The sequence below is a fragment of the Psammomys obesus genome, unplaced genomic scaffold (genome assembly GCF_907164565.1).
Source record: "Psammomys obesus unplaced genomic scaffold, mPsaObe1.curated_primary_1811, whole genome shotgun sequence".
Taxonomy (NCBI): Eukaryota; Metazoa; Chordata; class Mammalia; order Rodentia; family Muridae; genus Psammomys; species Psammomys obesus.
The window spans coordinates 39,063,983-39,075,760 of record NW_026587216.1 but is presented as its reverse complement, the minus strand read 5'-3'; positions in this window follow the sequence as shown (position 1 = coordinate 39,075,760).

Genomic DNA, 11,778 nt, shown 5'->3' with positions numbered 1-11,778 from the left:
TGTTCCTCCAAAACACATATGTCGAAATCATATGCCCTGAGGTTTTGGTATTAAGGTGTGGAGCCTTCATGAAGTCGTTAGGTCACAAAGCTGATCCTGTGAATGGGGTTGGTGACCTTATAAAAGAACCAAGGAGGCACATTTGCAGCCGTCTTCCCTTTCTGCTGAAAGGTTTTTGGCTTTCAGAGAGACACTGAGGCTGGCTTATGGTTTGGGGGTAGGAAAGAGTCATTTGCAGACAGCTAGGCATGGGTTCTCAGCAGAGATCAGGCCCACGAGGCAGAGTGAAGGTTCCTTCTTAGAGGTCTCTGGGGAAACAGGAGATTTGGTGCCATGTGCTTGGTGAGCAGCCCACACTAGCCTGCATTTGAGGGAAGAAATGTGGGGCTTGGAGGAGGGCACAACTAGTTGAGGTGTACCTCTTTAATTGGTAGCCTTCTGGTGGGCTAGATTCTGGCAGACTGTGACATTAAACTTCTTTGGTGTCTTCATTATGGTTCCTATTGCTATGGTAAAACACCACGACCAAAAGTAATATGAGGTGGAAAAGGCTATACTTCCATCACTGAGGGAAGTGGGACAGGAACTCAAAGCAGGAACTCAAAGGCAGGGACTGATGCAGAGGCCATGGAGAAGTAAGTGCTGCTTATTGTCTTGCTTCTCACAGCTTGCTCACTTAGCTTATACCATCTAGGACCACCTGCCTGCTGTGATACTACCAAAAATGGGCTGGGTCTTCCCATATCAGTTATTATTAGTATTATTATTGTTGTTTTATTATTATTTTAGTTTTTCAAGACAGGGTTTCTCTGTATAGCCCTGCCTGTCCTGGACTCACTTCGTAGACCAGGCTGGCCTTGAACTCACAGAGATCCCCTTGCCTCTGCCTCCCAAGGGCTGGAATTAAAACCATGTGGCACCACAACCGGCTTCACATCAATCATTAGTCAAGACAATGTGATGGGGCAAGACAATGAATGCGCAGAGGTTCCTCCATCTTATGTTCTTGCAGAGGCCATTTCAGCTTTAACAAAAATCTGATTCTCTCGATGGGAAGCTCTGTGGAAAATTACCCAACTCTGTTCTAGGAACCTGAGGTCAAAATGACTCAGATAACTTATCTTAGCTTCTGTTAAACTGCTTGCTTGCACAACCTCCCCCCCCCCCCATAGCTTCTGAGAGAGATAGGAGGATTTGTATTTTTTGTTTTGGTGCCTTAAAAGCCCCTTACTCAAAATACTTGGCAATATGCTTGGCTTCCAAATACCTGAGGGCAGTCCCATCCAGCTGGAATAAAGACTTTCAATTGCCTATAAACTGTGTCTGAGTGGTCATCTCTGGTGGGTTCCTGTAACAACACCCCACAGATTAGCCTACATGCCAGTTTCATGGAGGCATTCTCTCAGTCAAAATTCCCTCTTCCTGGTTGTCTAGGTTTACGTCAAGTTGACAAAAAACCAACTAGTACAATTGATCCTTTGTCAACTTGCCACAAAAACACTCCACTTATTAAACTATAACCTTTCCCTTATTGTTCATCCCCAAGATCATATTAATATCAATATCATAATATAAAACATTCCAACTTTTGTTGTTCTTGTTTTTAAAGATTTTATTACATATACAGTATTCTGTATGCAGGCCAGAAGAGGGCATCAGATCTCATTATAGATGGTTATGAGCCACCATGTGGTTGCTAGGAATTGAACTCAGGACCTCTGGAAGAGCAGTCAGTGCTCTTAACCTATGAACCATCTCTCCAGCCCAAAACATTCCAACTTTTAAAATTCCCATGGTCTTTAAAAAGAAAATTGAGCATTTAAAAAGTTTAGTCTCTTTAAAACAACCAAAGTCTCTTTCAAAGTTCAAGCCTCTCTTTTAAAATATCCAAGGTCACTTTAAAACATCCAACGCCTCTCTAGAACTCCAAAGTCTCCCAACTCTGGGCTCTTGTAAAATCAAAACTAAGTTGAACACTTTCGTATTTCAAGAAGGAGGAACCAGGGCACAGCCCTAATCAGACCAAAGCAAAATCAAAACAGTGCAAAGATCTGTGTCATAGTTCTAGAAGTTATGACTGTCTAGGCTCCAAAGAGCTTGTCACAGTACACATAAGCACATTTCATAGAGTCAGCAGGCTGGTCCACAACACAGCTGCTGCTGTTCCTGGTGGTGGTTGTCTGGTTTCCAATATCCTGGCATCTCCACTGAAATTAAGACCACACTCAAATAGCCTCTCCTGGGCTCTCTTGTCACATGGTGCCAAGTCTCAACTTCTCCACATGTCTGCTTCAGGGCCTTCTACTGCAACTGAGGCTGTACCTTCATCAATGGTCTCTCCTAGACTTGCATAGTGCCAGGCCTCACCTGCTCTACATAAACATCCATGCCTTCAAAACCAGTACCACCTGGATGACTCCTATACATGATCAAGTCTGGCTCCCCGCACAACATATAGCCTTGGATCCTTCTAGACCATAGGTTCTGCATGTTGACTCTGAATAAACACTTCTTAGATTTTTCCCTCAATAATGTTTTTGTTTGTTTGTTTGTTTGTTTGTTTGTTTGGACAGGGTTTCCCCATGTAGCCCTGGCTGTCTTGGAAATCACTTTGAAAATTACACTGGCCTTGAACTCTGGCTTATGCATTCCACATGCTGGATTAAAAGTATATGCCAACACATCCAGCTTGATTTTTTTTTCTTAATCACAACCGATTCTTCAGCCCCAGCTGACCAGTATCAATTGTCCCAGAAAAGCAAAGGTTTTACTTCAGAGGTTCTGGTGGTCTCTTACTAATCACTACTAATTGTTCAGTTCCAGCTGACCAGAATCATATATTCTTAAGATCACACAAATGGCCCCATCGAGTCTGAAACTTCACTGATCTTACTATTCTTATCTTCACAGAACAGCTTATTGATCTCTGATCACTCAACAGCTTTTCTAACCCAAAGTTCCAAATTTCATAATCCTCCCAACATGAACAGGTCTGACATAGCAATAGTCTGCTCTCTGGTACCAATTTCTTCCTTAGTTAGGTTTTCTATTGTGGTGATAAAATACCATGACCAAAAGCAAGTTGGGGAGAAAAGAATTTATTTCATCTTAAATTTCCAGCTAACAGCCCATCCCTGAAGGAAGTCAAGGAAGAAAATCAAGCAGGTTAGGAAACAGAGGCAGGAACTTACACAGGGGCCATGGAGAAGTGTTGCTTACTAGCCCGTTCTTCACTGTTTTCTTATATACCTCAGGATAACCTGCACAAGGGTAGCACTGGCCCTGTGGGATAGGCCTACCCACATCAATCATTAATCAAGAGAATACTCTACAGACTTGCCAAAGGCAATCTGATAGCAACATTTTCTCAATCAAGATTCCCTCTTCCAACATATGTCTAGGCTTTGTGTTGTGCTGGCAAAATCAACCAGCACACACTTGGGAGACTGAGAATGGTGCCTCCCATTCTTCTGGAATCCAGGTACTAAGGGAGTTCGTTAAGGGTCAGAGATTCACAGACAGGCTTACAGTGGAAGCTTGCTTTTCACTTTGCTATGGCTGTAAGAAAGAGGCTGCTGCAGATATCTGGGAATAGCATGACTAGCCTGTAGCCTGGATCCAACATCTGTCAAGAAAAGATGACTCAAGAAAGCTCCACCTTTAAAGAAGCTTACCTAAAGTAGGGTGTGTGTTTTTCCTCCCAGCCCCAAGATCCCGAAATAATGATTCACACAACTCAAAATGTATTTACAAATACCTAGGGCATATGGCAAGGCTCTTCTCTGACTAGCTCATAACTTAAAATAGCCCATTATACTAATCTACATTATGCTACATAGCTGGTTACCTCTGCTCAGGTACCATGTATCTGTCCTCCTTACATCTTCCTGGATGAATCTCCCTTGTCTGGCTCTATCCCAGAATACTTCCTACCTGCCAGATGTCCCAACTTCTATTCTGCCCTTTCCTATTAGCCATAGGCTTTTTAATTGAGAGATAATGCATACAATACACAAGATATTCCCTCTACACTACCAGACACCAAATCTGCCTATCCATGGTTGCAGATGTCCTGACCTCAATAGCAGTAGATGACAAACAACTGTGTTTATAAATTAACATGGAAGGTGTATCTTAGAATATCTCAAACAGACTAAGATGGCTGGTCATATGGCTTGTTACATTTTGAGCCTCACTGTTGTTTAATGCATGTTAGAGTACTCATGTCAACCTACTACTGTCTGGTGTTCCATCACTGATTCATCATGGCTACACAGAGGGGGATTTAGAACACCCCTGCTTTCACCAACAATAGAACCTACATGACACCCATAAAGATTCACTAATCCAGTTACAGTTACCTGCAGTTTTATTCACACTAAAGGACTCATTTTATACACTTTCATTCTTTAAAAAAAAAAAAAACAATATTTCTTTTTTTATATGTGTAAGTATATGCACATGAATGCAGTTATTTGAAAAAGGAAGATGAGGACATCAGATCCCCAGGATATGGAGTTACAGGCTGTCTTGAGCTGCCCAGTCTGGATGATTGGAACCAAACTGGTCTTCAAATGAGAGGTACAATGTGCTCTTAATCATGAAACCATCCCTCTACCCCTATACTTTCTTGCCATAGCTTCTCAGCTTGCTGAAAAGCTCACCTGGTACTCTGGTATTTGTAAAATGAAACTTTCTCTGAATAAAATAAGACTAGAAATTAAGAATTTAAATTCACTTGGTTCGAGAGATAAAAAGTAATAGGAACGTAAGAAAATAATCAGTGATATAGTTACATGTCCATTAGTAAGTAGACATGAAACCACCTATGTCCCCTCATCTCTTCCCTGTCGTGTTTGGTCATTCCATTTTTTACATGGATTATCCGGGTTAAACACTTTTTTCCAGTGAACATATTGGAGTAGAATTTTTCTTTCTTTCTTCTTTTCTTTTTTTTTTTTTTTTTTTTTTTTTTTTTTTTTTTTTTTTTTTTTTTTGTTTTTTTTTTTTTTTTTTTTTTTTTTTTTTTTTTTTTTTTTTTTTTTTGAGACAGGGTCTCACTATGTAGCTCTGGCTGACATCTAACTCACTACATAGACCAGGGTAGCCATGAACTCACAGAGGTCTTCCTTCCTCTGCTTCCTGAGTTTAGGGATTAAAGGCATATGCCACTACACCCAACTGGGAAGAATTTCTAAAACTTAAGGCTTACCACTTTGGTGCCTATATTCTAATTAGTCACATATGGCCACATTAGCTATGAAAGGCTGGACATAATGGCCTTTCTTACAATACTAGCACTAAGAAACAGTGAGAGCAAACCCCAAACAACCTAAATTAAAGATGGCAAAGGACCTCATAGATATTTCTTTTCAAAACTGAACAAGTGACTAAGAAGCAGATCAGAAATGCTCACCAACAGTAATTACAAAAATACACACAAACCCACAACATTAGGATGGTTAGAACTGAAAAGTGTTGGCAAGATGTAGGAAGTCAGGATCCTCAAACACCACATTGGAGGAAGGTGACAGTGAAGCCACCATGGAAAATAGTTTGGCAGTGCCTTGAAGTAAACAGAGAGTTACAATATGATTCCACACTGAAAAATGGGTCTAAACTGATTCTTGCACTAACATCCCTGGCAGTACTATTATTACTCTGTAGCCCAGAGATGGAAACTGCCCAAATGTCCATCAAAGATGGAAGGAAGGATGGACAAAATGCAGTACATTGACTTGTATGAGATGCATGGAGAATAGTTAAATCCACAGAGCCTGAATGCAAAGAGAAAGAAAACTAGGGTCTAGGGCATAAAGCAAAAGAGAGAGAACACTCGGAGAATTTGTATTTGAGGTGATAGGAACTCTCTGGAAGTAGGAGATGGTTGTATGATACTGTGACTATATTTACTATACAGTGTATGATATATAGTGACTACATTAAAATCGTTAAAATGACAAATTTTATGGTTTTTCCCCTATAAGAATTAGAATTTTGGAAAACATTAACGCTTAGAAAGGTAAAAATGAAAAACGATCATGCATTTATGTAGAAGTAAATGTAAGTAAACTCACATTTCTTAAAACCGTATGATCAAACGCCACCCATTTTTTTTTCATGAGCAATCCTTTTGTGTTCTCCCATGTCCATTCTTCTGGAATACCATCTTACACCATCCTCATCATGTAGTGCATTTGCTCATACAGGCCAGTGTCCAGGGTGCTATACTCAGCTCCCACAGGCGAGTGTCTGGATGTGTGCTCAACACACACCATCCAGCTGGGACACTTTCTCAGGCACCTTAGCTCAGCCTACTCTAGGGAACTCTACAGCCTCTTCTCCACTGCTTCACTCAGGGAAATGACTACTCTCTCTAGCCTACTTCCTTCCTTTTGCCTACTTAACTCGCTCCCATGGACAATATAACATTTAACATACTACTTATAGGTATGCCCTGCTGAGCTTTGCTGGGGTGAAGAGCAGAAAGCCTTTGTCTTATTTGGGTAATAAGGCTCTCAAGACCTCTAACTGTTCTAGCTGTGTAAACTTGGGCCACATGTGTAAACAGTTTTAGGTCTACGTTTTACCCTTCAAACAATGGGACTAAGAATAATCTCTGTGTCATAGACTAGAAATGAGAAGTAGATGAAATCATATTTTTAACAGAGACTCTGATACACAATGAACAGTAAAATGTGTACAGAAAGGAAGCACGGAGCCAGAACAATTGTTCACTGGTGCAGAGATTGAACGTTTGAGTCAAAACATTGCTTACGGAAGTAAGTAGCATGGTCACAGATTTAGAAGGACAAATGGAAAATAGCACATCCAGAAACAAGGCTGTGACAAGGTCACCAAAATGCTGACAAAATACTTTCAAAAGCTTCATGAGTATCAAGGTTTTCTTTTCTTTTTTCTTTTGTGTGTGTATGTGTGTGTGTGTGTGTGTGTGGTGTGAGTTCTATGCATGGGTGAGTTTCAGAGGCCAGAGGAGGGTGTGTCTTCTTCAGTCACACCCACCTTATTTCCTGAGACAACCCCTCACTCAATGCTAAGGTCACTATTTCCTCTAGGCTGGCTCACCACCAAGCTCCTGGTACACACCCGTCACCATCACTTTCAATTCTGGGGCTACTTGCATGCTGTAGACTTTACATGAGTGCTGTGGATTCAAGACCATGTCTTCATGCTTGCGTAGCCAGTGCCAATGCCACTGAGCCATCTCTCTACCCACAAGCTTTACATTTTTTCATGGTTCAACTCTCTGAAGATCCAGGCAGATCATGATGCAGAGTCTGCTAACAAGCATCACTTCTTGGGGAAGGATTTTAAAGGCAAAAAGTCAGTTAAATTGACAGGAAATGCCTATTGCAATAGGCTCCAATGCCAAATCAGCAACGTATCTTCCTATGTGGAGAATGCACTGCCGGGTTCCCATAGACTTTGAAGGAAATCTGGAGTCAGCTTTCTATGCTGATGGATTTACACGTTTTGACAGGCTACCTTTGCTCCTAGAGTTGACATCTGTGGGTACTCTGTCTTCAAGAACACCTGGCTTTGTTGTGAATTCTTATATTCCACTCAGGAGCATAAGTGGAGATGAATATTGGATGGCTTACCCAAACCTCTTCTAAGCAAAACTCACTATGGTGAGAGTTCGCCTAGTTGTCATGGAATGCCAAACCGTCTCTACACCCAGCCCCAAGGTAGACCCTATAATCCAGGCCTCAGCCATCCACATGCCCCTTGGTGCTCATAGATCAGAAAGAATAGAGGCTGGCTACATCAATGAGATTCAGGGACATTCTTTACTGCATGATCTGAAAAGAGGCAACTGAGCTAAACATAAGATTGGTTGGTTCTCAAGAGACTCTTTGGGTGCACGTAAGATTCCAGGCTGAAGTCAACACAATAGAAGGCGTTGACACCAACACAAAAAAATGATCAGGTATTACCGATACACAGAGCTCCCATGGTGTTCTGCCAGAGGCAGCCTACTCCTCCCAGCTTCTGTGAGTCAGTAAATTCCTTTTGTGACTAAACCAGTTTTGGGTTGGGTTTTGTTTTCTGTAGCTGCAACTAAATAATCCCAACTGACATCCATCAAAGCACCCTTCTCAAACGGGAGCCTCACACTTTGATTCTGGGGGTGGGGAGAAGATAACTGGTTTCTTTAGCCAGCTCCACTGTGAATGAATCAGGTATCTGGGGAAGCGCCATGTGGGTGAAGGACATTATCTTTCCTTTGGGGATGCCTGCGGTTCACATTTCTGGGTGGGCCAGGAACGCCTATAAATTACACCTGTTGACACATTTTCTTTGCAAGCATGTGTAGGGGAGGAGCCGGAAAGAGAGGCAGAGAAGGGAAGGCATGAGACAGAATATTAGTGACTATGCAGGAAGCAATAGAGCCAGTGGCCTTTCAGTAAAAGACTGGCATGTGGGCACATGCGGTGTGAATTCTCAGTAGAGGAACTAATCGGGCCCCGTTATCTGATCTGGAACAGGAGGTAAAAAGAAGCCGTCTCTTTTCTGTGCCCTGGTTTGCTAGGACTGAAAGTGTTTAGGTGTGGGGCTGGCACTGGGGTGTCCACAATGGAGCCCCGAGGACGGCCTGGTGGGAAGCTAGACTGTTTTGCAATTGCCAACATTCAGTTCATGAAGGTGGCCTTTTGTTTTGTGAAATCCAGGCCAGGTTTCTGACTGAAAACCCAAGTGAGGCGTGCTGAAGCTTGATGTTAAAGAGGTAGGGAGTTTCTCAAGCCCCTCTGTGCAATAGAGGCTGCTTGTCACATCCGGCAGAGGAGGGGGAGGAGACTGTAGAAGCTGACTGAACAGGGTTTGTGGACCCGGGACTTTACTAGTCAACTGGTTCAATGCTTGCCCCCTTCCTCCTCTTACCTGGCTTTGTGGCCTTGGATACATGAGTTGATTTCTTTGAACTCACACCCTCATCTGTGCATCTGTTCTTGACATTGGCAGATTTTTTACTTATACTGACTGGGAGAAGCCACGGTCCATAAAAACAAATCCTTTCGAATAGTCCCCCTGACCTCTATTTCCCTTCCTACAGCTTTGGTGACCCACAGTCAACAGCAGCCAGGAAGGATTCTGTGGAGAATCTGCAGAAACAAACAACTCCTACGATGAAATTGCATACTGCTCCGCTCTGAGAAGTATGGGGATATCCCACAATGCACTGCTCCTTTCTGCGCAGGGCATGAGTCAACCCTCTGTACAGCAGGTTTACACTCTATGCCCTGTGAGTCCTTCCTCACCCCAGAGACATCTCAGCTTTCAGATGAAGGATGACGATATTTAAATGCTCAAGTTTAAGTAACTTTTGTTCTTCTTACATATGACCCCAATGTAACAGAGTATTGGTGCTGGCAGCGTAGTTATACCACGCTGTTGCTGTTATTATTTTTCATTTTGCCCTTGAGTGTTGTAGCTAGTCTCCAACTGTGGCTGATATAACTTCATCTTAGGTGTGTGTGTGTGTGTGTGTGTGTGTGTGTGTGTGTGTGTGTTATGAAGCTCAAGATGATCATTGGACAAGCATGGAGTCTTGGGATGTATTGCACATGGATACATAGACCTCTGCTGCTGCTGCTGCTAATAAACAATGATAGAATGTTACTCACCTGTGGAGATACAACCACTCACCTGGGTGACGAAGGACTCACAGGGCATTGAGTGTAAACATGCTGTACAGAGGGTTGACTCATGCCCTGCGCAGAAAGGAGCAGTGCATTGTGGGATATCCCCATACTTCTCAGAGCGGAGCAGTATGCAGGAGTTGTTTGTTTCTGCAGATTCTCCACAGAATCCTTCCTGGCTGCTGTTGACTGTGAGTCACCGAAGCTGTAGGAAGGGAAATGTAGGTCTGATTTGATTTGTTATTATGGGCCATGGCTTCTCCTAGTCAGTATAACTCAACTACTTTACCAAAGTCAAGAACAGATGTACAGATGTGGACATGAGTTCAAGGATGGAGGCACCTAAACAAGAGGACTTTGTTCTTATTTGGCAGGATCAAGAGACAACATTTATATTACTGTGATTTTCTGTATAATATCAAGTAGAAACATATGAATTTAAAGTCCAACTTCTACATTTCACCATGCTTTGTTCTATCCAGTAAAATTCTAAACTGCTCAACCACCATCTCTATCAGACGGGGTGGATGGTGATTAAACCCAGAGGTTTTCACTGGACCACCAGCTCCACAAGAGCACGGTTTAGTTATTAATCCTCTTTTTATTTCATCCATATAACTCAAAACTAGTACCCAAAATATGTTTTTAAAATCCCCAAAACTCAGAAATGGGAAAACAAACAATCAAGAAAGATTTGAATGTACACCAAGAAAGAGAGAGAAGCAGTACACACAAGAAGAAAAATACTTATCCCAAGATAACAAGAATTTTCAGGGTAATAAGGTGATGCTGTTAATCACTCAACATTAGGGAGATCCAACAGACCATAACACATCCATTAGAACTGTAAAAGCTGGGCCTGGAGAGATTGTTCACCACTTAAGAGGACCCAAGCTCCAGTCCCAGCACCCACCTGGTGGCTGACAACCATTCATCTGTCACCCCAGTGCCAGAGCATCGAATGCCTTCTTCAATCCTCTGTGAGCATCAGGCACATGTATGGTATATATACATACATGAAGGCAAAACACTTCTACACAGAAAATAGAAATAAATCTTAAAACAGAATGGTGAAAATCACCAAGTGTCGGTGATATTACAGAGGAACCGTCCTAAAAAGCTATGACCATATGAAGAACAATTCACAATTTCTGGAAAGCTTGAGTGTGTAACTACCCACAGATGGTTTCTATTTCAAGATATTTTCCTAACCAAAAAAAAAAAAAAAAAAAAAAAAAAAGAAGAAGAAAGCAGAGGTCCACCTGGGGATTCGTCCATGAATGTCCAGTAAGTTGTTTTTTTTTTTTTTTTATTGTGTTCAAAACCCAGAGATAAAAGTCCACAGGAAGCTGACTGGCAAAGCAAAATGTATGTCTATATGATAAAATACCACTCATCCCTGAAAAATGAATTCTCTCTTAAAACATAGAAAAGGTATGGGTGAATCTCAAAAATAGATATGATGAATTGAAGAAGGCAGATTCAAAAATAAAAGGGCATATCGTAAACAATTCCATGAGTCTCAGATCCTAATGAATACAAGTGACTGCAGCAGAAAGCTGATCAGAGGTTGGCTGGAGAAAGGGGGACATACAGGCAGTGAGAGAGGCAGGGTGGTCCAAGAAGCCAGGAAGGAAACTTCTTAGATTAATAAATAGACTTACTCTATCTTCTCTCTCTCTCTCTCTCTCTCTCTCCTTTCTTTTCCTGCTGTCTCATTTGCTTCTTCATTGTTCGAGATGGGATCTCATGAAGCCCAGGCTGGCCTTGAACTCACTACATAGCTGAGAATAATTTTGAACTCTTAATCCCCCTGCCTCCACCAGTCAGGTACTGAGGATGTGGGCCACCACTCCCAGCTCTCTTCATTTTCCTGGCTGTGTTACTAGTTCCATGGCTGTGTGCATGTATGCCAATATCAGTAAGTTGCTCCTTATTGAAATTTGCAGTTTATTTTGGATAAATAAACGACCTCAACTTAAAAATGTGTTCCCTGTATTTTATAGATAAAGAGTTTGTTGATGTGAGAAACATTTTCCACTGACTTTTGTTAGTTAGTTAGTTAGTTAGTTAGTTAGTTAGTTAGTTAGTTAGTTAGTTAGTTAGTTAGTTAGTT